The sequence below is a fragment of the Ceratotherium simum genome, chromosome 6, assembly GCF_057802395.1.
Source record: "Ceratotherium simum simum isolate JZ-2026a chromosome 6, ASM5780239v1, whole genome shotgun sequence".
Taxonomy (NCBI): domain Eukaryota; kingdom Metazoa; phylum Chordata; class Mammalia; order Perissodactyla; family Rhinocerotidae; genus Ceratotherium; species Ceratotherium simum.
This window is the reverse complement of record NC_141905.1, coordinates 56,039,606-56,067,449: the sequence shown is the minus strand read 5'-3', so window position 1 is coordinate 56,067,449 and position 27,844 is coordinate 56,039,606. Positions and strand designations below refer to the sequence as shown.

The following is a 27,844-nucleotide window of genomic DNA, read 5'->3' as shown; positions in this document are numbered from 1 at the left end:
TGATAAAACATTACAAGATAAACATTTATATGTATAAGAAATAGAGTGTACTGGTTTCCCCAAAAGTTCTAAATTGTCAACTGGTCATCCGTCTGAGAATCCAGAATATTGAGCAATATTTTGGATGAAATCGTTTCCTTCATTAGTTCTTTATCCTGGCTGCACTTGAAACTACCTGAGGATTTTTGTGTGTTTGTTTTTTAATTACCACATCCTGGGCCCTATCCCAGAATCTCAAGGATAAGGGATTGGAAAGAAGAAGAGCGAGGCTAAAGAACACTTTATTTTTATCTTTATCAGTGGACCAAAAGTGCACTTAGAAGGGATTAGAGTTGATTTAGCTGATTGATTGGTCACTTTACACCTCAGAGAGGCACATGTTCAATTAGCAGGGAGTGTTATAAAAGCTTTGGATTTCAGGTTCGCAGTTGTCTAAGTAAGAAGAGACAATGGATCCAGTTGTGGTTCTGGTGCTCTGTCTCTCCTGTTTGCTTCTCCTTTCACTCTGGAAACAGAGCTCCAGGAAAGGGAAGATTCTGTCTGGTCCTATTCCTCTCCCTATTATTGGAAATATCCTACAATTAGATGTTAAAGACATCAGCAAATCCTTAATCAATGTATGTTTTATGCTCCTTCTGTGGCTTGCAAAGCGTAAGTAAATCAATCCTTACACTTAAATAAAATGTATTCCTGGTGGCAAATATTAAAATAGATCATAGTACAGAAAATACTTCTTGTGTATTTCAATGTTTCCATTGTGTTTTTAGTTTGTCCTTGTCAGATAGCAGAATAAAGTAACACATTTTGGGAGAAGAGAAACATTTAAGTCATAATAAGGCAGGATCAAAATAATAAAGTGGCAAACTGGAGTGTTGCTGCCCTGAATTGTTTCATTGTCATTTGCTGTGATTCTTTGCCTGAAGGCAATTGGTAAGGGAAGTGTTCTGGGATCCGAGATTTCATTCAAGAAGTTATCTGCTTTATGAGCTATAGGTTTTGTTCTGATGACTCATGAAAATTAAACTTCTCTGAAGAAGAAATTATGTCTAATGTCAAGAAATAGCTATGGGCTCAGGATGAACATAAATGAGTGAAAGAAATAATCTTCCAGGATCCATTGGGCAGTAACAGAGTTCTTTTGGATTCTGCACAAAGCTGCTCTCTGTACCCTATGAATGCTGCAGGATAGAAGAAATTGTTCTTCCACGAGATGCTGCATGTTCTGGCACTGCCTCTGTGATGCTTGCTCTCCTTTTGTGTTAGTAATATCAGTGGTTTCAAATTAGAGTGGGTGTTAGACTCATCGGGGCTAATTTTTTAGAAGGTAGATTTCTAGGACTCATTACAGGGCTACTAAATCAGAATTCCCATGGGTTCCGCAGGTCATCCTGAAGCAATCAACCTCATATTGTTCCAGAGGTGGGAATCATTGGGACTGATAAACTGCTCAAGCATCATATGTTGACAAAACAGAAGTTCAGATTTGGGTCTTCTGTTTATTAGCCATTGTACACTACAAAAGAATTTCTAATTCTCTGACTTCAGTTTCCTTATTAGGAAAACAGAGCAAATAAAAGTGCTGAATGTGTTGATGTGAAGATTATATGTAATCTGTGTACTAGTTGCCCAGATCATGGCACATCATAGGCCATCCATATGTGGCAGCTGTAATAATCATCATATTCATCAGCAAAATTTAGAAGTATTTAAAGCTGTGCTGGCTGAATAAAAATAGAAAATATATTATGATAATATCAGTCTGAATCGTGCACAAAATAAAGACCAAATTTTGGCTTCTTTTGCTAATATTTGTATTTTCTTTCCATTTCCCAGTTTCCAAAAGTCTATGGCCCTGTGTTCACTGTGTATTTTGGCATGAAGCCCACTGTGGTGCTGCATGGATATGAAGCAGTGAAGGAAGCCCTGACTGATCTGGGAGAGGAGTTTTCTGGCAGAGGCAGTTTCCCAGCTGGTGCAAGAGCTAATAAAGGACATGGTAGGTGTGTGTGTGTGCATGCTCAGCATTGGTAATGGGTGTGAGGAGAATGCACAACGGTCCAAAGGCTGCCAAGTATCAGCTTCCTCTTCCTTGCTGAAAATCTCCCTTCCAGTTTCTGTTTCCCTTTAGATAAGAATAGCATTCAGCAATGGGAAAAGATGGAAGGAGAAGCAGAACTTTTCCCTCAGGAACCTGAGGAATTTGGGGAAGGTGAAGAGGAATACTGAGGATCACGTTTAAGAGGAAGCTTGCTACCTTGTGAAGGAGCTGGAAAAAACCAACAGTAAGTGATTCTATACTCTATATCTCTGACCTTATCAGAATGCTCTCTTGCCTAATAACATCCTTGAAAATACTTCAGAGGTGGACAAATCTTTCATTATGGATAAGTGGCTACCAGCCTTCGTGTAGAGGAGAGAGGGTGTGAAGCAGAGAGCCAAGGGAGCTTTTGTGTATCTATGCTTGTGCGTGTACACTCGGGGTTGTGCATACAGTGTGGGTAAAAATGTCATTTAATCCTATTCTGTTTGTTTTATTTCAAATCATTACATTATAAGAGTAGAAAGTTTTGAGCCTCATTTTTTAAAAGAGTTAAAGATCATTGTTTTTTCCATAGCATAATTGTGGGTTACCTATTCCAGAACGACTCACCAGGGAATATTTGTCAAGTGAGAATAACCTTTCACGCTCTTATGTTGCTGAACCAGCTGACGCATACTTTCACTTGATTGGACCATACTTGTTTGGTCAGCCTCACTGACAAGTCTGAGGGTTTCTTCCAACGTCCCTGTCTACACATCCTACCAGTAATAGTGCTACATATGATTTTAATTTAATGTATGATATTAATTGCTTTGGCATATCTTTGTGAAATTCTCATAAATTATAATTTTCGTGTGAACAAAGCATGATTTAAAGACTCTTAGCATGAATTATTTCATATTACCTCCCACTTACCATATTGAATTACACATTTTGTGAATATATACACTACAGCATAATTCTGAAAATACACAAATATCAAGTTATACAATGATTTAAGCAGACTTCAAATATTATTAATCTCTATCCCTAACTGTAATTGACTCTATTTTCAATTTTGCTTAAATTTTTCCCCCTCTTTATTGGATTTTGGGTTAAAATTTTATGGTAATTATATACCTCCCACTGTCAGCTCTACTAACCTATGAAGTTCTTGTCACAATGGCTAATTTTCTGCTTGTAGTCCAAATTACCCTGTTTTAAAATTTGTCTCCCAAATGAAGTGAAAGCAAAGACTGCAAATCAGATCATACCTGTGTGAATCTCTCTCTCACACACACACATCCCCTAGGTGTTGCAAATAACCTCCACCTCCTTAGCTAAAATAAAACTGTTTTTGAAAGCTTAGACACTGGAATATGTAAAGGATCCTGGCATAGAAGCAGATAACTCCACAGGTTTCCTATTATACAATGCCCTATTGTTTCTTCGCATTGTTTGTGATTCAAGTCACCTCTAATTAAATCTACAGAAGTGAACTTGGGATCTTTTTACATATAAAATTTATTGATCATTTGATTACAATTTCATTCTTCAGATCTCCACAAAAAGAAAACCTTTCCTCTACTTTAATTTCTTTACCTATAAAATGATAGAATTAACCAAAATGATGGTTAAATTTTTTAAAAATGATTTTATTGAGGTCATATTGGCTTATAATATTGTGTAAATTTCAGATGTACATTATTATATATCTGTGTTTGTATGACTGCATCTTGTTCCCCACCAATATAGTCTAGTTTTTAATCTATTATCGTACATATATGCCCCTTTAACCCTTTCACCCTCCCCTCATCCCCTTCCCCTCTGGTAACAACTAATCTGTTCTCCTTATCAATGTTTGTTTATCTTCCACATATGAGTGGAATCATGTGGTGTTTATCTTTCTCTATGTGGCTTATTTTGCTTAGCACAATACCCTCAGGGTCCATCCATGTTGCTGCAAATGGCAGTTTTGTCTTTTTTTATGGCCATGTAGTATTCCATTCTATACAAGTACCACATCTTCTTTATCCATTCATCAATTGATTTGTACTTGGATTGCTTCCACATGTTGGCTATTGTCAATAATGCTGTGATGAACATACATCTCTTTGAATGATTGATTTCATGTTCTTTGGATAAATACCCAGTAGTAGAATAGCTGGATCATTTAATATTTCTATATTTAAGTTTTTGCAAAATCTCCATACTGTTTTCCGTAGTGGCTGCACCAGTTTGCATTCCCACCAGCAGTGAATGAGAGTTTCCTTTTCCCCACATCCTCTCCAACACTTGTTATTTCTTGTCTTGTTAATTATAGCCATTCTCGTGAGTGTGAGGTGATATGTCATTGTAGTTTTGATTTGCATTTCCCTAATAATTAGTGATGTTGAACATCTTTTCATGTGCCTGTTGGCCATCTGTATATTTTCTTTGGAAAAATGTTCCTATCCTCTTCCCATTTTTTGACCAGGTTGTTTATTTTTTGTTGTTGAGTTCTTTATATATTTTGGAAATTAATCCCTTGTCGGATACTTGATTTGCAAATATTTTCTCCAAGCTGGTGGGTTGTTTATTCATTTTGTTCACGGTTTCTTTTACCTTGCAGAAACGTTTCAGTCTGATATATTCCCATTTGTTTACTTTTTCTTTTTTTTCTTTTGCCTGAGTAGACATGGTATTCGAAAAGGTACTGCTAAGACCAATGTCAAAGAGTGTACTGTCTATACTTTTCTTCCAGGAGTTTTACAGTTTCAGGTCTTACATTCAAGTCTTTAATCCATTTTGAGTTAATTTTTGTGTATGGTGTAAGATAATGGTCTACTTTCATTCTTTTGCATGTGGCTGCCCAGTTTTCCCAACACCATTTATTGAAGAGACTTTCCTTTCTCCACTGTATGTTCTTAGCTCTGTTGTCAAAGATTAGCTATCCATAGATATGTGGTTTATGTCTGGCTTTCAATTCTGTTCCACTGACCTGTGTGTCTGTTTTTGTGCCAGTACCATACTGTTTTGATTACTATAGCTTTGTAGTGTATTTTAAAGTCAGGGATAGTGATACTTCCAGCTCTGTTCTTTTTTACAGGATTGCTTTGGCTTTTCAGGGTCTTCTTTTGTTCCACATAAGTTTTAGGATTCTTTGTTTTATTTTCGTGAAGAATGTCATTGACATTCTGATTGGGAATGCCTTTAATCTGTAGATTGCTTTTGGTAATATGGACATTTTAACTTTGTTAATTCTTCCAAACCATAAGCTTGAAATATTTTTCCATTTCTTTATGTCTTCTTCAGTTTCTTTCAATAATGTCTTATAATTTTCAGTGTATAGATCTTTCACCTCCTTGGTTCAATTTATACCTAGGTATTTTATTATTTTTGTTGTTATTGTAAATGTGATTGTATTCTTGACTTCTGTTTCTGCTGGTTCATTGTTAGTGTATAGAAATGCAACTGATATTTTGTGTGTTGATTTTGTATCCTGCAACATTGCTTTAGTTGTTGATTATTTCTAAATTTTTTTGATGGATTCCTTAGGATTTCTACATATAGAATCATGTCATTTGCAAACAGTGAAAATTTTACCTCTCCCTTTCCAATTTGGATCCCTTTTATTTCTTTTTCTTGTCTAGTTGCTCTGGCCAACATTTCCAGTACTATGTTGACTAAGAGTGGCGAGAGTCGGCACCTTTCTCTTGTTTCTGTTCTCAGAGGAACAGCTTTCAGTTTTTTCCACTGACTATGATGTTGGCTGTGTGTTTTTCATATATGGCCTTTAATATGTTGAGGTGTTTTCCTTCTATATCCATTTTATTGAGAATTTTGGGAAGTGGGATATCATTTGGATCTTGTCAAATGCTTTCACTGCATCTATTGAGATGATCGTGTGATTTTTTATTCCTCATTTTGTTAATGTGGTGTATCACATTGATTGATTTCCAGATGTTGAACCATCCCTGCATCCCTGGAATAAATCCAACTTGATCATGGTATATGATCCTTTTAATGTATTGTATCAATTTGCTAATATATTGTTGGAGGGTTTGGCATCTATGTTTATCAGTGATATTGGCCTGTAATTTTCTTACTTTGATTGTCCTTATCTAGTTGTGGAATCTGGATAATGTTGCCTTCATAGAATGAGTTCAGAAGCATCCCATCCTCTTCAATATTTCAGACTAGTTTGAGGATAGGTATTAAATTGTCTTTCAATGTGTGGTGGAATTCACCAGAGAAGCCTTGACTTTTGTTTTCTGGGAGATTTTTGATTACAGCTTAAATCTCTTTACTTGTGATTGGTCTATTGATTTCTCTATTTCTTCTTGATTCAGTTTTGGGAGGTTGTATGCTTCTAAGACTTTATCTATTCCTTCTAGGTTATCCAATATTTTGGTGTATAGATTTTCATTATTGTCTCTTAAAATCCTTTGTATTTCTGTGGTATCCATTTCTGATTTTATTTATTTGAGTATTCTTTCTTTTTTTCTTAGCCAGTCTGGCTAAGGGTTTGTCAATTTTGTTTATCTTCTCAAAGAATCAACTCTTAGCTTCATTGATCTTATCTGTTGTTTTTTAGTCTCTATTTCATTTATTTCTGCTCTGATTTTTACTACTTCCCTCTTTCTGATGACTTTGAGCTTTGTTTTTTCTTCTTCTTTTTCTAGTTCTTTTAGGTATAGTTTAAGATTACTTATTTGAGATTTTTCTTGTTTGTTGAGGTGGGCCTGTATTGCTATAAATTTTCCTCTTAGTACTGCTTTTGCTTCATCCCATATAAGTGGGTATGTTATGTTCCACTAGGACTGCTCTACAAGAAATGTTGAAAGCAACCCTCCTACATGAAACAAAAAAGCAGAGATTTACATATCTTTGAGTCAGGAGATAGACAGACAAAATTAGAAAATTTCAGTTCTGTATCAAAATAGGTTAGCAAACAATTATAACTTAAGGATAAAGGGAAAGAAAGCACCAAAAATAACTATAAAATTTCAATTTTATCACAAACTCACAACACAAATAAGAATAAATTGTGACGGCAAAAACATGGACAGGGTGGAACGGGCATAGTCTAATGAAGATAAGAGGCAATCAGGAAAAGGAATATCTCATCTATGAGATCCTTTATACAAACCCCATAGTAACAACAAAACAAAAAAACAGAGCAGAGTCACATATCATAAATAAAGAGAAAAACATCACAGAAAACCCCCAAATGGAAATGGCAGACAGAAATACAAGGAAAAAGAATCAATAGCAATATAGAACTAGAAAACAAGAGACAAAATGGCAGTATTAAGCTCTCACACATCAATAATCACCCTATATGTAAATGGATTGAACTCACTAATCAGAAGACACAGAATGGCTGGATGGATCAAAAAATAAGGCTCAACAATATGCTTCCTGCAGGAAACATAGCTCAGCTCCAAAGACAAACGTAGGCTCAGAGTGAAGGGATGGAAGCTGGCAAGCAAAAGAAAGTGGGTGTAGTCAAACTTATATCAGACAAAGTAGACTTCAAGATAAAAAAAGTAAAGAGAGACAAAGATGGGCATTATATAATGATAAAAGGGACATTCCACCAAGAAGACATAACTCTTACTGATATATATGCACCTAACACAGGAGTAACAAAGTATATAAAGCAACTATTAACAGAGCTAAAGTAGGACATTAACACCAACACAATGATATTAGGGGACCTTAACACCCCACTATTTCAATGGATATATCATTCAGACAGAAAGCCAACAAGGGAACAGTGACCCTAAATGAAATACTAGAGCAGACAGGCTTAGTAGACATATGTATATAGAATATTCTATCCCCAAACAGCAGAATCCACCTTCTTCTGAAGTGCACATGGAACATTCTCAAAGATAGAGCATATGTTGGAAAACAAGATGGTTAAGTTTTAAAATTTATTAAAATTTACTATTTTGTTGATGACTATACAGAATAATACCCCAGAAGTCCACAAGAAGACAGTTTTGTCCAAATAAATTAAATTCGGGAGCTCATTGAAGATGACAGACTCTACTTCCTAAAACAGAAAATTTTTATTTTCTATACATGTATTGAAGAAATTAAAGAACTCCATTTATCAATTTAACGTTTTTTTGTTTGCCTTACCTGGGATATAGTTTGGAGTAATATTTCTCATTTTACTTTTATCTTAGACAGACAAATCTACCTCATTATTATTGTTTTAATGTGTTAGATTTTTTTCCAATAACTGACTGATTCTTTCTCCTTTTTACACTTGTTCCGTGAAATACACGAATTAGTCCATAATCTCTGTCTCTTTAGTCTTCCCTTCTGCTGTTTTACATAAAATTCTTTCAACTATTCATTAAATATAAAACGTTTAAAGTCCCTAATGACTTTTTCTTCCTATATCAGTCTTTAATTGTTCATAGGCTTTGAAGACAGAGATGATCCTGCACTGGTAACTTGAATTATTTGATGTTTTAGAAATCAGCCTCTTTAAGTTTTTTCTATTTACCTCCAAAATAAGAGGTAACTTGGGTTATAATAATGTAAATAAAGGGGTGAATGTGAATAGAGTATTGGGAAAGCAATTACTAAACTAGCTAAGATCTAATGGTCAACTCAAATTTAATGTAAGAGTGATACGTTGATTTTACACATGATGAACTTTTTCCTGTTAAAGGAAGATCTGATATTACTAGCTATTACTTTATAGTTTCTAAAATTAGTTTTCTCTGCTATCTAAAAGACGAACACTTTTATATGCATATTATAATGTTATTTTTAAATATTTCCAGCTCTTTAGCATCACTTTGCAATCCCACTTTTATCCTGGGCTGCACTCCCTGCGATGTGATCTGCTCCATTATTTTACAGAATCATTTTCATTTTCAGAATTTCCTTAACTTGTTGGAATTACTGAATGAAAAAAGTCAAGGTTCTGAGCTCCCAATGGTTGCAAATGAGATGAAAATCCTTTCTTCCTGAGAAACCATTTATACTCTTTTCTCTGACAAGTCCTAAATTCTATATGGACCAAACTGTGAAGTGAATGTTTGAATAACACAGTCCTGCCCAGAGCTTAGTGTCATGCATAAACCTCTGCAAAAGATGGCTCTGCTCTTTATTTTACACACAAGAAAATGAATGCCCAAATATAGAGTTTGAATTCAAATCCATTTTCTTCTTCTCCAGTGGTTTTTCCAGTAAACTTCAAAGCCCAGTTTCCATAAAGTATTTTGGTGACTATCCAAAAGTATGGCCATAGCACTCAGTGGACATCAAGGCCCTTGTTGAAAGTCTTCCATTACCCAATAGTGTTACCGTCCAATCAACACTTAGAGACCCCCCCTCATAACATAACATGGCAGAAATATCCTAATTTAGGATATCAAGAAGGGGGAATGTTTGGGAGCACAGATGCTGCCAAGAAAAGACAACTGGTTTAAGAATGACAAAATGTTTGGGTTTTATGGCATATGAACCCTAAATAAACATAATTTCACCCTATGCCGAGTGTGCCTGAATGTAATATATTCTGTCTAAAATATAATTATCTGATCTTACAGAAGTCACTTACCTGCTCTTATGCACAGTTACTTTACCCATAACATGCTCAATTGGATTTCATGGTTTTTCAAGATGCTGTCCATTCTAAAGTACTGATTCTGTTTGTGAGGTTGCTTGATGCAATAAGAAACAACAGAGACCAGCTTATGCTCTTTATCAGGTTACTCAGACCCCCTTAACCTCAGTTCTCATCTACAAAGTGTGAATTATAGTAATTCATACCACCCTTTATTTCCAGGTTATAGGGAAGAACTGATGTAGAAAATGAGAGATTCGATATGTTTTTAATTTTTAAAAATGGTGTGTGAGTATAGAAAATGATTATCATCTTCAACCTCTGCACATAGTTCTCTTCCTGAAACCTTTGTCAGCATAGAGAATTATTATATATGTGCAGTGAAAATTCTCCCCTCAAGGTAGACACCACATTCTATTCATCTTTTTAGCAACAATTTCTAACCAGTACTTGGCATATGATATATACGTCTTCATTAAGTGGTTTTATTAATAAATATTTCCTTTCTCTTTCAGGTCTGCAATAATTTTCCTGCTTTCATTGATTATTTCCCAGGGAGTCATAAGAAATTGCTTAAAGATATTGCTTATATAAAAAGTTATCCTTTGGAGAAAATAAAAGAACACCAACAATCTCTAGACATTAACAACCCTCGGGTCTTCATTGATTGTTTCCTGATCAAAATGGAATAGGTAAAATGTTAACAAGAGCTCAATTATTTGATTGCTTGTGCATTTTGTGGTTCATTGATAAATTCTGTGGTTACAAGGGATGTTTAAATGGTAAAATGAAAAATACTTGACTAGCACTTTCCGTATGTATTGTGTGTATGGATCTGCACTAAGCATCATGGAAAATTTAAAATTGATTGTTAAATACATGGACCCTGTTTTTAGGTGCTTACAATATACTTGAGGTGAGACATAATGCATAACTCAGGTGAAATGGATACAATTACAAAAAAGCTACAAAATACAAAATAGTGAGACATAAAATGAAGATGGAAATGATCATTTGCACTCAGTATATGGAAGAATGAGAAGGAAAAGCTTGACCAAGGTGGGCTTCCTACATGTTCTGAGGTTTGAGTAAATCTTGAAATATTGTCAGTGAGAGACAGTGTTGGAAATTTCAAGTGAGTTGAATGGTGAATGAAAATGTTCAGAAGTGTGTGTTCACAAAATGACTGGGTAGATGAAAAAGGGAAGCCTTAACTGAGGGAACCGAAAATGAATTTGGACAGATAAGGAGTTGGAAATTGGTGTTTGTCAAGAAATCTATAAGCATGAATGCTGGTATGGAAATTGTTGATTTGCTCAGTAATAAATATGAGCCAAAACAAGAATGGGATTCATTTAACTACTAGGAAAAATTATCCTCAGCATCCTGTAGAGGGATCTATATGATGAGACTAGAGTTCAAAGACTAGCTTGGTGATTTTTCATTTCTTTAAACTTGGACTTGATGACAATCTGGGCCATAGAAGTAGAGAGCAATCTGAAATAAAATAAAGGCTGTCCATCCTGTCATATTCTCAAAAATCTAGGAATAGAATCAATTAGGCTGTGCCATGGAAGTCAAATAAGAAGCAACATTTTAGAAGAAATAGAACAGATAAAATTGGGAAGTAAAGAATGCTGTTCCTGAGAAGGTCTTTGAATTTTATTAGACTTTGTGTCTGAGGAGTTCTATAGAGAGTTGTTTTAATAAAGAGGGAAAGATGGGAGCCAAATTACAGGGGCTTGGGTAGGAAAAATCAGGGATGAGACCAAAAATCTCATACGTGAAGTTTAACTGAGGAGAGAAAGATTTGGATGATAAATTTAAATAGTGGTAGGGTCAAGTTGAAAAACTGTGTGAAAAAGTTAATGTAGATACCATAAGGACACTTGTGTTGGTACAAATTTCTCAGTGATGAGAGGGAGGTCAGACACCGTTATTTCATTCAACCACTTTGTGGCACTGGGAAGATGTGAAACATGAGGTATTAGGACAAGATGTGAAGTGAGTCAAAGATGTTGAAGGAGATGACATTCAAAGAATTACCCATAGAATTTGAGCTAGACCATCAAATCATGTGTTCTAGATGTAATCAATTAAGAAGATGAAATGACTTGAAGAAACAGGAAGAGGGAAGAAGTAAATTATTTCTGCTCTCTGCCTTGTCTTATGTTAGAGCAATGATTATTATTATTTTTGAGGTCCTTTAATGTGTGAATCTGATTAAATGTGTGGAGACTTTTACAGAAGAATGCACCTATACCAGTTCTACGTATTTTGCACACAATTATTGGGGATTCCTTCATGCTATGAAGCCTCTTCATTAATCTCAGGTTAAAGAGAGTTCTAAGATCTCTGGTATTTTATTTCAAGTGGATATTTCCTGAATACTATATTTAAAAGCAATATTGTTTCTCTGGCTTCACAATGTATTTAAGGTCCAGATTAATTTATTTTTTGGTAGCAGCTTTATTGAGATATAATTCTCATGTCATACCATTTGCCCACCTGAATTGCACAATTCAATAGTTTTTAGTATTTTCATAGAGTTCTGAAATCATCATCACAATCAATTTCAGAACATTTTCACACCCCAAAAATAAACCCTATACCCTTTAGCAGTCATTTCCCATTTTTTCCCTAACATCCCAACCGTAGGCAACCACAAATCTATTTTCTGTCTCTGAAGAGCTGCCTATTCTGGATATTTTAGAGAAGTTCATTTTCCAGTATATGGACTTTTGTGACTGACTTCTTTGACTTAGCATAAATGAAAGCAAAGTTTAGTATGTTTTCAAGATTTATCATCATTGTAGCATGTATCAGGACTTCATTCCAATTATGGATGAATAATATTCCATTGTTTGGACATACCAAATTTTATTCATTCATTCATCAATTGATGTACTTTTAACTTTTTCTATTTTTTGGCTGTAATGAGTAATGCTTCTATGAACATGTGTGTACAAGTTTCTGTGTGGATATATGTTTTTTTTTCCCCTTGGATATATACCTAGGAGTGGAATGATGGGTCATATTGTAACTCTATATTTAAGCTTTTGAGGAACTGTGGCTGGACAAAAATCTAAATAGAAGAGCTACAGCTATAAAACTCTTAGAAGAAAAAAGAGAGAAAAGCAGGTGCACCATTTCATATTACCACTAGCATTTTATGGGGGTTCCAATTACTCCATATCCACATCAACACTTGTTATTATCTTTAGTTTTCTTTATATCAATCTCAATGGGTATGAAATGGTCTTTGATTGTAGTTCTGATTTTCATTTCCCTGATAATTAATGATGTTGAGCATCCTTTCATGTTTTTATTGGTCATATGTATCTATCCTTTGGAGTTATGTCTGTTCAGATTATTTGCCCATTTATTCCAAGGATGTTTGTTTTTACTTATTATTGAGTTATAAGGGTTCTTAAGTATTTTAGATAGAAATCCCTTGTCAGATATTCAACCAAAATATTTTCCCACTGTGTATCTTTTCCTTTTACTTCTTGATGGTGTCTTTTGAAGCATAAAAATTTTTAATTTTGATGAAGTTCACTTTATCTGAAAAAATTCCCTAATGCAAGGTCACAAAGATGTATGCTTATGTTTTGTTCTGACAGTGTTATAGTTTAGCTCTGTCATTTAGGTCTTCAATCAATTTTAAATTGATTGTGTATATGGGAGGAGGTTCAAGATGGTGGGGTAGGAAGACCTTGAACCCACCTCAACCCACCAGACACAACAAATCTACCACTTCCTTTTGTATAATTCCCTCTGAAAGGGACCAGAAGATTCGATGAACAGAGCCTCCACAGCAAATGATAAAAGGATAGCATCAAGACAAGTAAAAGAGACAGAGTGACGGGCTCATCAAAGAAAAATCACACTCCAGCTGCACCAATCCACAGTTGGCAGAGATCTCAAAGGTATGAAATGTTTCCCTGAGGAGCAAGGAATTCAAGCTCTGCATCAGTCAACACAACCCTTAGATACTGCACAAGAAAGACAACCCCCCCAAACATGACGCTTTGAAATGAGTGGGGATTAGGTCAACAAAGCTGTAAAACTATAGGGGATGCAAAACCCATGCTTAAAGAGCTTGCATGCAGATTCACTCAAGCCAGAAACCAGCACAAAACACCAGTTTGAAAAGTGCATAAACTGTATGTGAAGAGGACGCATTTACTAACTTTAAAGCATCTGCAAGAGAGGCCTGAATCAGCCAAGACTCCTCCCAGAGACTGAGACAGTGACAGGAGCCATTTTTACAAGAAATATTAAAGGGACTTCTTTAAGTGAAAAAGAAAAGACCATAACTTGAAATAAGAAAATAAGTGAAAGAGAAAATCTCACTGGTAAAGGCAAATGTATAGGAAAGTTAGGGGATCAACCACTTAGACAGCTAGTATGAAGGTTAAAGACAAAAGTAGTAAAATCAACTATAACTATGATAATTAATTAAGGGATACAAAAAATAAAAAGATGTAAAATATGATGTTAAAATATAAAATGTGGGGGGGTAGTTAAAATATAGAGCTTTTAGAATGCATTTTAATGTAAGCAAATATCAGATTAAAATAGACTGCTATATATATGTTGTTACATGTGAACCTCACTCAAGCCAGAAACCAGCACAATCCAAAACTTATAATAGATACACAAAATATAAAGAGAAAGAAATCAAAACATAACTAAAAAAACTAAAGAAAGTCATCAACCCACAAGAGAACAGAGCAAGACAAGAAGAAAGGAACAGAGAAGAGCTACAAAAACTACCAGAAAATAATTAACACAGTGGCAGTAAGTACATACCTATCAATAATCACTTTAAATGTAAATGGACTAAAATCTCCTATCAAAAGACATTGGGTGGCTGAACAGATGAAGAAACTAAGACTTATGTATATGCTGCTTACAAGAGACAAACTTCAGATCTAAAAATACACGCAATCTGAAAGTGAAAGGATGGAAAAACAAATTTCATGCAAATGAAAAGAAAAAGAAAGCAGGGGTAGCAATATTTCTATAAGACAAAGTAGACTTTAAAACAAAGACTTTAACAAAAGACAAAGAAAGGCACGATGTAATAATAAAGGGGTCAATCTAGCAAGAGAATACAATATTTGTAAATATTTATGCACCCAACAAAGGAATTCCTAAATCTATAAAGTAAATATTAGAAGACATAAAGAGAGAAATTGACAGTAATACAATAATAGTAAGGGGCTTTTATACAACACTTACGTCAATGGGTAGATCATTCAGACAGAAAATCAATAAGAAAACAGTGTCCTTAAATGATACATTAGATCAGATGAGGTATAGATAGATATGTACAGAATTTAACAGATATGTACAAAACGTTCCATCCCAAAACAGCAGGATACACATTCTTTTCAAGTGCACATGGAACATTTTCCAGGATAGATCACGTTGGGTCACAAATCAAGACTCAATAAATTTTAAGAGATTGAAATTATATCAAGCATCTTTTCTGATCAAAATAGTAAGACACTATAGATCAATTACAAGAAGAAAACTGGAAGAAACACCAACACGTTGGGACTAAACAACATGCTACTGAACAATCAGTTGGTCAACAAACAAATCAAAGAAGAAATCGAAAAGTACCTTGAGACAAATGAAAGTGGAAACACAACTTTTCAAAATCTATGGGATGCAGCAAAAGCAGTTCTAAGAGGGAAGTTCATGGCCATACAGGCCTACCTCAAAAAACAAGAAAATTTTAAATAAATAATCTAACTACACCTAAGAGAACTAGAAACAGAAGAACAATCAAAGCCCAAAGTTAATAGAAGGAAGGAAATAATAAATATCAGAGTGGAAATAAATGAAATAGAGGCTAAAAAAAGCAATACAAAAGATCAATGAAACTGAGATGATTCTTTGAAAAAAATAAATAAAATTGATAAACTTTAGCTAGGCTCATCAAGAAAAAAAAGAGAGAAGGCCTAAATAAATAAAAAAAGAAATGAAAGGGGAGAAGTTAGAAGCTATACCACAGGAACAAAGGATCATAGGAGACTACCACGAACAATAATATGCAAACAAATTGGACAACCTAGAAGAAATCATCAAATTCCTAGAAACATATATCTTCCAAGACTGAATCAAGAAGACATAGAAAATATGACTAGACTGATTACTAACAATGAAATTGAATCAGGAATCAAAAAATTCCCAACAAACAAAAGTCCAGGCATAGTCGGCTTCACGTGTGGATTCTACCAAAAATTTCAAGAAGAGTTAATACCTATCCTTTTCAAATGATTCCAAAAAATTGAAGAGGAAAGAATGCTTCCAAATACATTTTAAGAGGCCAGCATTACCCTAATACCAAAACAAGACAAACACACACACACACACACACAAAATTACAAGCCAATATCTCTGATGAATATAGATGCAAAAATCCTCAACAAAATATTAGCTAACCAAATTCAACAATACATTAAAAGGATGATACACCATGATCAAGTGGGATTTATTCCAAGAATGCAGGGATGGTTCAACATCTGCAAATCAATCAATGTGATACACCACTAAAGGAAGGATAAAAATCATATGATCATCAAAATAGATGAAGAAAAAGCACTTGACAAAATTCAACATACATTTATGATAAATACTCTCAACAAAGTGGGTATAGAGGAAACATACTTCAAGATAATAAAGGCTATATATGACAAACCCACAGGTAATATTATATTCAATGGTGAAAAGTTGAAATCCTTTCCTTTAAGATCAGGAACAAGACAAGGACATCCCCACTGTCACTTTTATTCAACATAGTATTGGAAGTCCAAGTCAGAGCTATTTTCAAGAAAAAGAAATAAAGTTCATCCCATTTGGGAAGGAAGAAGTAAAATTGTCACTTTTTGCTGGTGACATGATATTATATGTAGAAACCCTAAAGACTCCACCAAAAAACTATAGAACTAATAAATGAATTCAGTAAAGTTGCAGGACAAAAAATTAGTGTACAGAAATCTGTTGCATTTCCATACACTAATAACAAACTATCAGAAAGAAAAATTAAGAAAACAATACCATTTACAATTGTAACATAAAAATAAAATACCTAGGGATAACTTTAACCTAGGAAGTGAAAGAGTTGTAGTCTGAAAACTGTAAGACATTGATGAAAGAAACTGAAGATGATACAAATAAATGGAAAGATATAATGTTCTCACTGATCGGAATAATTAATATTGTTAAAATGTCCATATACCCAAAGCAATTTACAGATTCAACGCAATCCCTATCAAAATACCAATGGCATTTTTCACAGAACTAGAACAAATAATCCTAAAATTTATATGAAACCACAGGAGACTCTGAATAACAAAAACAATCTTGAGAAACAATAACAAAGCTGGATGTATCACGCTTCCTGGTTTCAGTCTACACTACAAAGCTATAATAATCAAAACAGTGTGATACCAGCAAAAAAACAGACACATAGATCAATGGTTTAGAATAGAGACCCCAGAAATAATCCTATGCATATATGATCAATTAATCTTCTACAAAGGAGGAAGAAATATACAAGGGGGAAAAGATAGTTTCTCCAATAAATAGTATTGGGAAAACTGGACAGCTACATACAAAAGAAGGAAACTATCTTACACCATACACAAAAGTAAACTCAAAACGAATTAAAGATGTAAATATCCTATAATTAGCTCTCATTCATTTTTTTTTTGAGCCTGTGTCCCTGGACTGCGAACTTCACCAGCACTTCTTAGTTTTTTCTCTCTCTTCGTAGGTGGAACAGAACGGCTAGATGACACTGGAGTCATGAATTTCTCTTCTCTCTTGTGGAAGCCTAGAGCCAGCTGGAGTTGGGTATCCCCTTCCCCGAGGTGTGTTAGGCTCTAATAAAACCCAAGCAGGTTAGGCTCTGGTAAAATAGTTTCTTCTGAGGGCAGACCTTGTGAAGAACAACTGAATGCTCTTGCATATTTCAAAATGGTTCATTTTCTCTTCTCCTTGCCAAAAGCAAAGGGTACTTTTCTCTGATATTAACTGTGAGGACCTGTTAGAGCTTCTGACGGTAAATCTCACAAAAGTGTGGGTACCCCTATATGAAGGGGCCCCCTAGAGTTTTTCACTCTCAGACTTGTCTACACTAAGCCTCCAGCAATTGGTTATTGCAGTTTAGGTTTCCTACTCTGGTTCCCACAGAGATTTCTGCTCTGCTAAGTCATGATTCTCTGTATCTACTTTTCTGTCTCCCAAGTTTTGAAAACAGTGGTTTTCCCTGTAACTTTACTTCTCTGATGCATCCAAGAAGAATTATTGATGTTTTAGTTTGCTCAGCTTTTTATTTGTTGTTAGGATGGAGTCAATATTTCTGAGCTTCTCACATAGACATGACAGAAACTGGAATCATTAATTTTTTTGATGCTCCTTTGACATGATGAGTCATTTTTCTGTTGCTACTTTAAATATATTATCCCACTGTCTTCTGACATCCAGTGTTTCAGCTCATATTTTTTATGATCCTTTGTATATGATGAGTAAATGTCTCTTCCTGCTTTCAAGATATTCTCTGATTTTTTTTTTTTAATTAAAAAGTGTCTTGGTATGGGTCTCTTTGAGTTTATTCTTCTTGGATTTCATTGAGCTCTTTGGATATGTAGAATCATGTTGGTCATCAAGTTTGGGAAGTTTTAACCATTATTTCTTCAAATACTTTTTCTGCCCTTTTCTCTCTCTTCTCCTTCTGTGACTGCCATGATGTGTTTGTTGGTATGTCTCACGGTGTCCTATAGTCTCTTCATTTTTTTTCATTCCTTTTTCTTTATACTATTCCAACTGGGTGATTCCAGATTCACTGTCTTTAAGTTTGTTGTTTCTTTCTTCTACCTGCTCAAATGTGCTGTTGAACCATTCTAGTGAATTTTTAAAATTTTTTCACCTATTATACTTTTCAGCTCTAGAATTTATATTTGGTTATTTTTTTTATATTTTCTATCTCTGTTTTGACATATTCTATTGTTTATTGATGTTCTCCTACTTTCCTTGATTTCTTCATGGTTTCTTTCAGCTCTTTCAGCATATTTAAGACATTGAATTTAAAGTTTTTGTCTAGTATGTCTGATGTATGTGCTTCCTCAGGGAGGAGATTTCCTTAAATGCCTGAATCTAATAAGAATAGAAAAAAAAAAAGCATCCTGCCCATTTAAATCCCCTTATCCAGTGCTGTTCAGACAGTTTGTTCAGCCTGTGGAGATTTACACAATGGCCAGGCTCTGTGCCAGCCCCTCAGTAATCAAAAGCATGTGATCAACAAAAAACCCTGATTTTTGTGAGACAAGGTCCCTATTGCCCACCCTAGGAATAGCAACCTGCAACAGGCATCTGGGCCACTGTCCTCACAGCTGCCTGCAGGGGACCTCATGTATGGGGAATGATAGCTGCTAGAAATTGAAATTTATCAACTTCTTCCTCATCAAGCTCTAAGTGTTCAGCTAGACTCTGGAGTCTAGACTCTGGAGTCCCTAAATAGTTGCTTCAGACAGTTGACACCGGGTCAATAGTTGTTTCTGTGGAGGGAGTGATTCCAGAAACTTCCTACACTGCTGTCTTTGTGGCATTAATCTAGTAATGCCACCTTAATAGTATTAAGTGTTTCAATTCGTGATATGGAATGTGTTTCTATTTGTTTAGACCTTCTTCAATTTCTTAGAACATTGCTTTATATAAAGTCATGCTTAATTTTCATTGGATATGTGCACGTAACCACTAAATATCCAAATTCACTTTGACAGCTGGAAATATTAGTATTGATTTATGAGTACACTGCTCTTTTTACTGACTTTAAAGTAATTTTGATTTGACAAGCTGGAAAACTGTGGAATGCCAATGTTAATAAGGGAGATAACTGACTATGTCCAGGAAGTACACCTGTTCAGAGGGTTAAGTCTGCCTTAATGTTGTTGACTACATAATATTAGAGATATAAGAGCACCACTAAATTAATGCTGACCTGTGGACTTGTGAGAATATATATATGTATATATATATATATATGTTTTATATATATACATTTAATATAATATAATTTACATATATATTATATATATTTACATATATATATAAAATATTTTGACCCTCTAGTCAATATTTACAATTAACCCATTTTTGTCAATTCTGTGTCACACAACCCCTCAGTCCTAAATCAATCTTAGTTGTCTTTATCAAGTCTTTTCTCCCAAACATCAATTTGTGAGATCTCCATTTCGTCAGTCCCATATCCTCAGCAGCTGCACTACCCTTACCCTCAGTTTCCTCTCTTCTGGGTAATTAATTCCCCAACCTCTCTATCTTCATGTTTGTGGTGTCCCTCTTATTTGTAATTCCTATTCATTCCTGCACTTGTTTCCTAGACCAAGTTGCCTATTGCCTCACCACTGGACTACAGTAGTGCCCCCCCCCCATCTTGTCTTTGTGAATTCATTCTTTTTCTCTATAATCTGTTCCAGGAAGTGCTGCCATATGAGCTGTTGCACAATTTCAACTTCATAATGAATCTGCTGATTTAGTGAGTCCAACTAAATTCTTTAACAGAGAAGAGAATTGCGTACTGTTGATTTAATCTTGTTACATCTTCTATGATATGGCACTAATTTACCCATTTCTATCAATTAAGATTACGTTTCTTTACAAATAAGAGAAAACCCAATTAACCAGGTCTTCAACAAATTGTTTGTTTGTCTTACAACAAGGAATCTTGTGGTGGGCCAGTCTAGGGTTAGTAGAGTAGCCTTGAAACATCACAGACTAAGGTATCTTCCATTTTTCTTCACCATACCTAGTATACAGACCTTCAACTTTGTGCTTAAATAGTGCTGTCCCAAGATGATGTCTGCCTGACCTCCACCTTCATATCTGTGTTTTGAGTAAGAAGAAGAGAAGAGAAGTGGCACCAACAGGCTTTTGTTTATATTTCATTCATAAAACATATGTTACATGGCACTCCTAAGTGCAAAAAGGATGATGAATGGAACATTTAGGCCAGCAAGGAGTAAGGGTATAGGAAATGAAGATTGGGCCAACTAACCTACAGGCTACAATCCCACAAAACAGCTTTTTCTAGTACTGCACAATTCAGTTTGTATGATGGCTTAATTTTATAACAATCTAAGTTATTTTGTATTTATTGTAATTAAATATGCTGGCAAACTAATTTGCCAAATAACTGCACTAACTCATTGCTAGGAAAAGCACAATCAACAGGCTGAATTTACTATTGAAAATCTGATAAGCACTGCATATGATGTATTTGCTGCTAGAACAGAGACCATGAGCACCACTTTGAGATATGAAATCCTACTTCTGATAAAGCACCCAGAAGTCACAGGTAAGACTGCAAATGGTGATCAGGGTGAATTACAGAAGATAAATCTGGCAAGGCATTATTACTTTCCTGCATCTTATTTCTCTTAGAGAAGCTTCATTATCGAAATTTCTGTTCCACTAGCTATAATTTGTCCAAATTTAATGAAGGGATAAAATAAGACAACTTTGCACAACAGAGGTTGGTGACTGAGAGAAGTGAAGGACAGTGTGGGTAGAAGGAAGGCAGCAAAGTTCTGGTGCAGTGTCTGGATTCCATTGGGAGGTGATTTGTGTCAGGCAACAGACATCATGAATTGGCCTAAGATTGCATATTGCTTTTCCTAAGAAGAGGCCACTTTGAATGGTAGGCATGTTCTTGCACGAATCTTTCCTCATTCTCAAAATACAGCATTCTAATGCTGAGGTAGGGAAGATGGAAACTCTTTTTATAGAAGCATAAGTAGAAATTCTAGAAATTTACTGAGGCACCCTGAAAAAATTTCTACACTCTGAGAAGTATTCTAAAAAGTTAGATTCACAAGAATGGTGCTGGTATTTAGTCAGACGATGTGCCTAAAGAATTTTACCATTCCAGATGTCTGTTTCCAGGAAACTAGGTTTGCCAAAATAAGATTTTTGGGGGGGGGGCAGGGTAAATAATTTTATCTTTTATGAGCATTTTATTTTAGAAAGTTACCTCAAAAGAGTTCCAGTTGTGCACAACAGATTAGATACATTCATTATCTTTTCTTGTGTCAGGATCTCATTGAAATGATTATAAAATAATTACAAATGAGAATTAATTAGTTCTTTGAAATTGAAGAAGATGAGTACAGGAAGCAGCCTTCAAGGCTTCAGAAAATTTCTGAAACACAGGGAGCGGAAGGGAGGGTGATAAGTACCTCAGCAGAGAGGATGAAGTTGTAACCTGAATGTCAAAGGAAGATTTATCAATGTGGAAAAGCTAATTTGTGTCCCCCAAATCCCTAAAGTCTCACTATTTAGAAGTACCAAGTGTCTAGCAAGTTAGGGGAGGATGAAGCAGAAGACAGGAGGCTTCTTTCTACAATTTGTACAGGTTTGTACAGTTGTGCAGTTTCTCTCTATAATTTTTTTGAGCAGGTACCTGTTTTCCTCTCACAGGAAATACAGATGTACTCTCTAGAGAAACTGAACATAAGACACCTGCACTCAGGGACACCGTGCAGAGTCAAGGAAAGAGTTAATCACAGAGCTAAAAAGGGGGGATAAGTCAGAGTCCACCTCTTGAATTCTGAGATTCTTAGCTCTTTTCTCCAACCTTCATCCTGAAACTAGCAGCCAGATATACACTTCAGAGAATGCATAGCTGCAAAGGAAAGCCCTGCATATTCCACCATCAAGATGGAACATTCTCTCCATGTGTTCAAAAGAGTAAATGAAAGAAAAACCTCCACCCCAAGTGACAGGGTCATGAAATTTCAGAACATCAGGGGAAAGTTAAAATCATAAAAACTTTCAGAGATAAATCAGGTCATTTATAGAAAAGATTAGGAATCAGAAGGATATCAGAACTCTTAAAAGCAACTATTACCTTGGGTATTATAAAAAAAAGAAATTTTCAGTTGTGCATGTTTACCAAAAATTTTACTTCCTCTTTCCAATTCCTCAGAAGGATACTGGGGGATATGCTCCATCCAAATATTTGAAACTAGTTCAGACATGGTCACGGGCTCCAGGAATCAGAAGCCCTCGTGTAGGAGGATGAAAGTTTCAGGGAGGGTAATTGTTACTAGGCCGGGGGAAACACCAGTTTAGATTGTACTAAATAGATAAAGGTGTGCAGAAGTTAAGAAAAATAAAAGAGAAGGATTGATAATCTGAGGTTTGAGCATTTGGAAAATTATTACTAGGAGTTTAAAACGTGAGCCTGAACATTTGGAAGTAATTCTAAATAGGCAACTAGAAATTTAGGAATGGATATAAATTATTTACTGTAAAATGTAAGATTACAGTTACAAAATTGTATGTTAAAAAATATGCCAATGAAAAATAATCATAGTTATCTTATGAGTGAACAATATTTATGTGGTTATAGTGGTATAAACAATGTATATTAATCTAATCAAAATTATGATAAAAATATATAGGCAAAACTGGAGTGAGGGCAAGTGTGTGCATGTGCAAATGTGTGTATCTATTCATGTGTATTTTGTATTGAGTGGTGATGGAGATGCAAATCCTCAGCTATCATACCAGAACTTAATTAAGTTATAATATTATAATATTATATTATAATATTGCATAATGATATCTTATAATATTGCATAAAACTGGATAAATACATAAATAGAAACAGAAATAGAGTCACTATTTTGAAATATGAATATATATTTTTGAGAAGAAACTGCTAGAATGAGTCAAAGAGGCTAGATCTGGGGAGTGGGAAGTTGAGGAGGGTACCATTGCAAATTGCATACACACATATATCCAGACACACACACAAAGACATAAATACATATGGATTCATAAGTATAATTTAATTTTTAAAACTCATACATTAATTTGATATAAATTAATATTAATTTCTTCTTTTTCTTTCCGCAGTGACAATAATTTCTTGAGTTAATTATGTGATAACTGTTCATATTTTGAAACATTTCATCATTTCTATTTGTGTAATTAATCCTGTATGGTAATATATAGGTATGTACAGATATATCTAATGCCTAGCTTGTATTGATTATATGTATTATTTGTATAATTATATGTATTATTTGTATATGTATTGTATGTATAACAAGAGTTACATGTATCTATTTTATAGCAATTCTCTATGTCTAGTTGTACTTCTGAGCATACAACTTATGTTTACAATGATGTTGGGACGGCTTCATAATTCTTAGTGTAACTCTGAATTGCTGTGGTGAATGTGCCATTTTACTTCTTTTTCATCAGTCTTACTTGTGTCTTATCAGCTAAAGTCCAGGAAGAGACTGACCATGTGATTGGCAGATACTGGAGCCCCTGCATGCAGGACAGGAGCAACACACCCAACATGGATGCCGTGGTGCACAAGGTCCATAGATACATTGACTTCATCCCCACGCCTCTGCCTCAGGCAGTGACCTGTGATATTAAATTCAGAAACTACCTCATCCCTAAGGTTAGATTTGTTTCTCATACATTCACCTCAGCACTCTTGAAGTTCCCATTTTCACAGTGTGGTTCCACTCTTCTACCAACACAAGATGAGAGAACTGCAAAAATCGTATATTTGGCAACAGGGTCACATTACCTAAATATTTGGGCAGCAGGGTTTCTGTTGCCACTACTTAACTCTGCCATTGTAACGTATAAACAATCATAGACTCTGCATAAATGACATAAGATTGAGTGTTCCAATATTTATGGACTGTGATATTTAAATTTCATATAATTTTTACATGTCACAATATATTGTTCTTTTTTAAAATTCTTTTCAATTTTAAATTTCTTAGCTTGTGGGCTGTACAAAAACAAGTGGCAGGCTGGATTTGAATGGTCTGTGGTTTGCTGACAATTTGTCTAAGACACTCCTATCCAATAGACTTTCTGCAGTGATGGAAATGTTCTGTATTTGTGCCGTCCAATACAGTAGCCACTAGCCACATATGCCTATTGAGTGCCTGTAATGCAGCTGAGGAGGTAAATTTTTAATTTTATTTACTTTTAATTAATTCAATTTAAATATAAAGAATAGTGTGTGGCCTGTGGCTACTGTGTTGGGTAGCATATCTAAAATTTTGTTTCCTAATATGGGGTTAGAAATCCCTCATTCTCGACTTCACAATACTAAAAGTGCAGAAAATATAAATAAAATGTAAGTTTGATGCAGTTTCATTGGGTAGTCAAAACCTGACTGGAACTGAAGTGAACCATTTATATTCTTACTTGTCCCACTTTGTGTGAATATTTATATTTTGCTAAAAGAGTATCAATGTGTTTGATTATATGAAATTACTCTGTAATCTTTCAGGAGTATTATGAATTCCACAGTGTATACATTATACTCCTTTCTAACATATCAAACAATTCTGAAAATGGAAATACATTAGGATTTAGACGTTTTGTGTAAGGGATTGTGTATTTACATCTTGAAGAAGACAAATGTTCAAATTTAATGTGCTAAAGCAGAAAAGTAGAAAGAAGGTAAAATTTTCTTCCTAGAGATAATCTTGTGATGGCTAGTAAAACACTTTTGGGAAACGATGACTTCCTCTGAGTTGTAGAATGAGCATTAGTATTTCATGTGCCCAGATTATGCCCCCTTCATGTTTTTAAGTTCTTATTTCCCAGCCAGGAAAATGCACAATCAGAATCATTGTTCTTTTTGCATGTAACAGTACTTCATTCCCTTTTATTGTTGAGTATTATTCCATTGTATGGAATACCACAAATTTGTGATCCATTCACCAGTAGTGGATATTTTGGTTGTTTCCAATTTCTTGCTATTTGAATAAAAGTGCTATGAACATTTGCATACAGATATTTGTATGGATATATATTTTCATTTCTATTGGGTAAATTCCTAAGAGTGGGATTGTTGCATAAGTGTTTAAATTTATACAAAACTGACAATCTATTTTCTAATGTGTTTGTGGTATTTTGCATTCCCACCAGCAATGCCTGAGAGTTCCATTTGCTCCATGTACCCTCCATCTCTTGCCATGGTTATTTTTTTTTTAAATTTTAGCTACTATAGTGGTTGTGTAGTGATATCACATTTTGTTTTAACATCCCTTTCCTTGATGAGTAACAATGCATGGCTTCTTTTCATGTCCTGATTGGCCATCATGTGTCTTCTTTGTTAAAGTGTCTAATCAAATTATATGCCTATTTTCTATGATGTTATTTGGTTTTTATCATTGAATTGTTGTAGCTCTTTATATATTGTGAACATGAGTCCTTTATCAGATAAATGCTTTACAATATTTACTGCCAGTCCATGGCTTTTTCTTCTTTTAGTTTCTTAGGATCATCTTTCAAAGAACAGAAGTTTTTAATTTTAATGGAGTCTAATTTATCAATTATTTCTTTTATTATTTATGCTTTTGTCTTGTACAAAAAATATTTGCCAGCACAAGTTCCCAAAGATTTACTCATACCATTTTCTAGAAGTTTTATAATTTTAGATCTTACATTTAGATAAAATTAATTTTTATGTATAGTGTGAGGTAAATGTAATTCATCATCTCTTTTTGTTGTTTGTGCAAGTCCAATTTTTCCAGCACTATTTGGTGAAAATATATCTACCTTTGTATCCTAAAGAAACATTTTCACATTTTAATTGTGTAAAAATCTACAAGGGAATACTTTTAAAATTAAAATTATAGACCTTATATGTGATAAACTCAGGGGATGGAATTTCCTCAACTTTATATTTAAAAACTTTTAAATCTAAGTAACATTTTAAAACATATGGGTGCATAGATATATGTATTATATGTATAAAATTGTGTATATATCTACTTTTATATCTAAATATCTATCTACCACATTTAATACCTCAATACTTCAGTATGTAGCTTATAAAAACAAGGACTTTCTCCTACATAATGATAATAGCATTCACATTTGAGGAATTATCATTGATATAATAATGTTATCTAATATTCAGTCTATATTTAAATTTCTCTAGTTTTAAAGAAATATACATTATAGTTCTTTTTTTAATTTTGCAATCCAGTATTCAATCAAGGAATAAGCATATAATTTAATTTTCTTATCTCTTTAGTTCCCTGTAATCAAGAAGTGTTCTCTTTCATTTGTCTGTTACTTCTGTTTCAATACAATGACATTTTTGAAGAGTCTAGGCCAGTTATCATATAAAATGTTCCTCTGTCTAGATTGTTGTGATTGTCTTCTAGAGATTGTGTTCCCGTTACTATTTTGGCAAGAGAATTACATGGTTAGTGTGTGTATGTCCCACTGAAGTACACTGAGGAAGCAGGAGCCCATAATGTTAATTATCTCATTATTGTTGATGCTATGTTCCTCACTTAATAGGATGTTGTCTGCCAGAGCTCTCCACTGCAGAGGCTCTGTTTTTCCTATATAATTATGTAAAATCTGAAGCATGGTATTTTGAGACCTTGTGAATATCCAGCTTCCCAAATCATTCACCCAATAGTTTTGGCATTAATTAAAAACTTTTATTGTGGAAAAATGATAATTCTTCTAGTCTATCATCCCTTCACCATTATTTTAAATGAAGAGACACAAATTTCATTTCAACGATAAACACTCAACACTTGTTACTGTGCTTGTTGTTATCCCAGAAGAGATCATTTCTAATTAGATCAGAACTCTATTTTAAAATTGCCTATGAGCAGATACTCTGGACATTTCAAGAGCCAAAAGAGGCATCCATTTTAAACCATAATTCATATGTAAGATATGTGATAACTGAAATGATTAAATGGAGAAGCAGATGGGCACATAGACCAGTATCTAAATGTGATGATAAGGAAAAGAGGTGGAGATTAGAAGATGTGGCATTTAAGTACCAAAGTACTCAGTAGTTCAAAAGTAATTGGAGAAAACTTTAGCAAGATCACCAAAAGTGACCTTAAAATCATGCCTGTTTATTGTTTGGTATATCTTTCTGGAAATGTCATGGCTCTTTTTTGGAACCAAGTCTCCTCATATGTAGATCATAAGATTGGACTAAGTAATATACAACATTTCTTCCAGCTCCAGGACTTCTTTATAGCTCAAGTTAGCTTCGTCTGTTCATTCCATGGCATGACCATATTGATATCACTGACTTCTGTGCTGCATGATGATAAAAAATTTACTTCCTTTGGTACTTTAGGGGACAGTATACCTTCATAAGATTTGTTAAACTTGCTAGTGTC

General features: G+C 34.4%; 2 pseudogenes; one reads left to right on the top strand and one right to left on the bottom strand.

Annotated features, from left to right (window-relative positions):
* LOC106801494 (cytochrome P450 2C19-like) overlaps positions 1-27,844 on the bottom strand; it is a 281,591-nt pseudogene that overhangs the window by 122,751 nt on the left and 130,996 nt on the right.
* LOC101405500 (cytochrome P450 2C9-like) lies at positions 450-27,821 on the top strand (annotated as a pseudogene).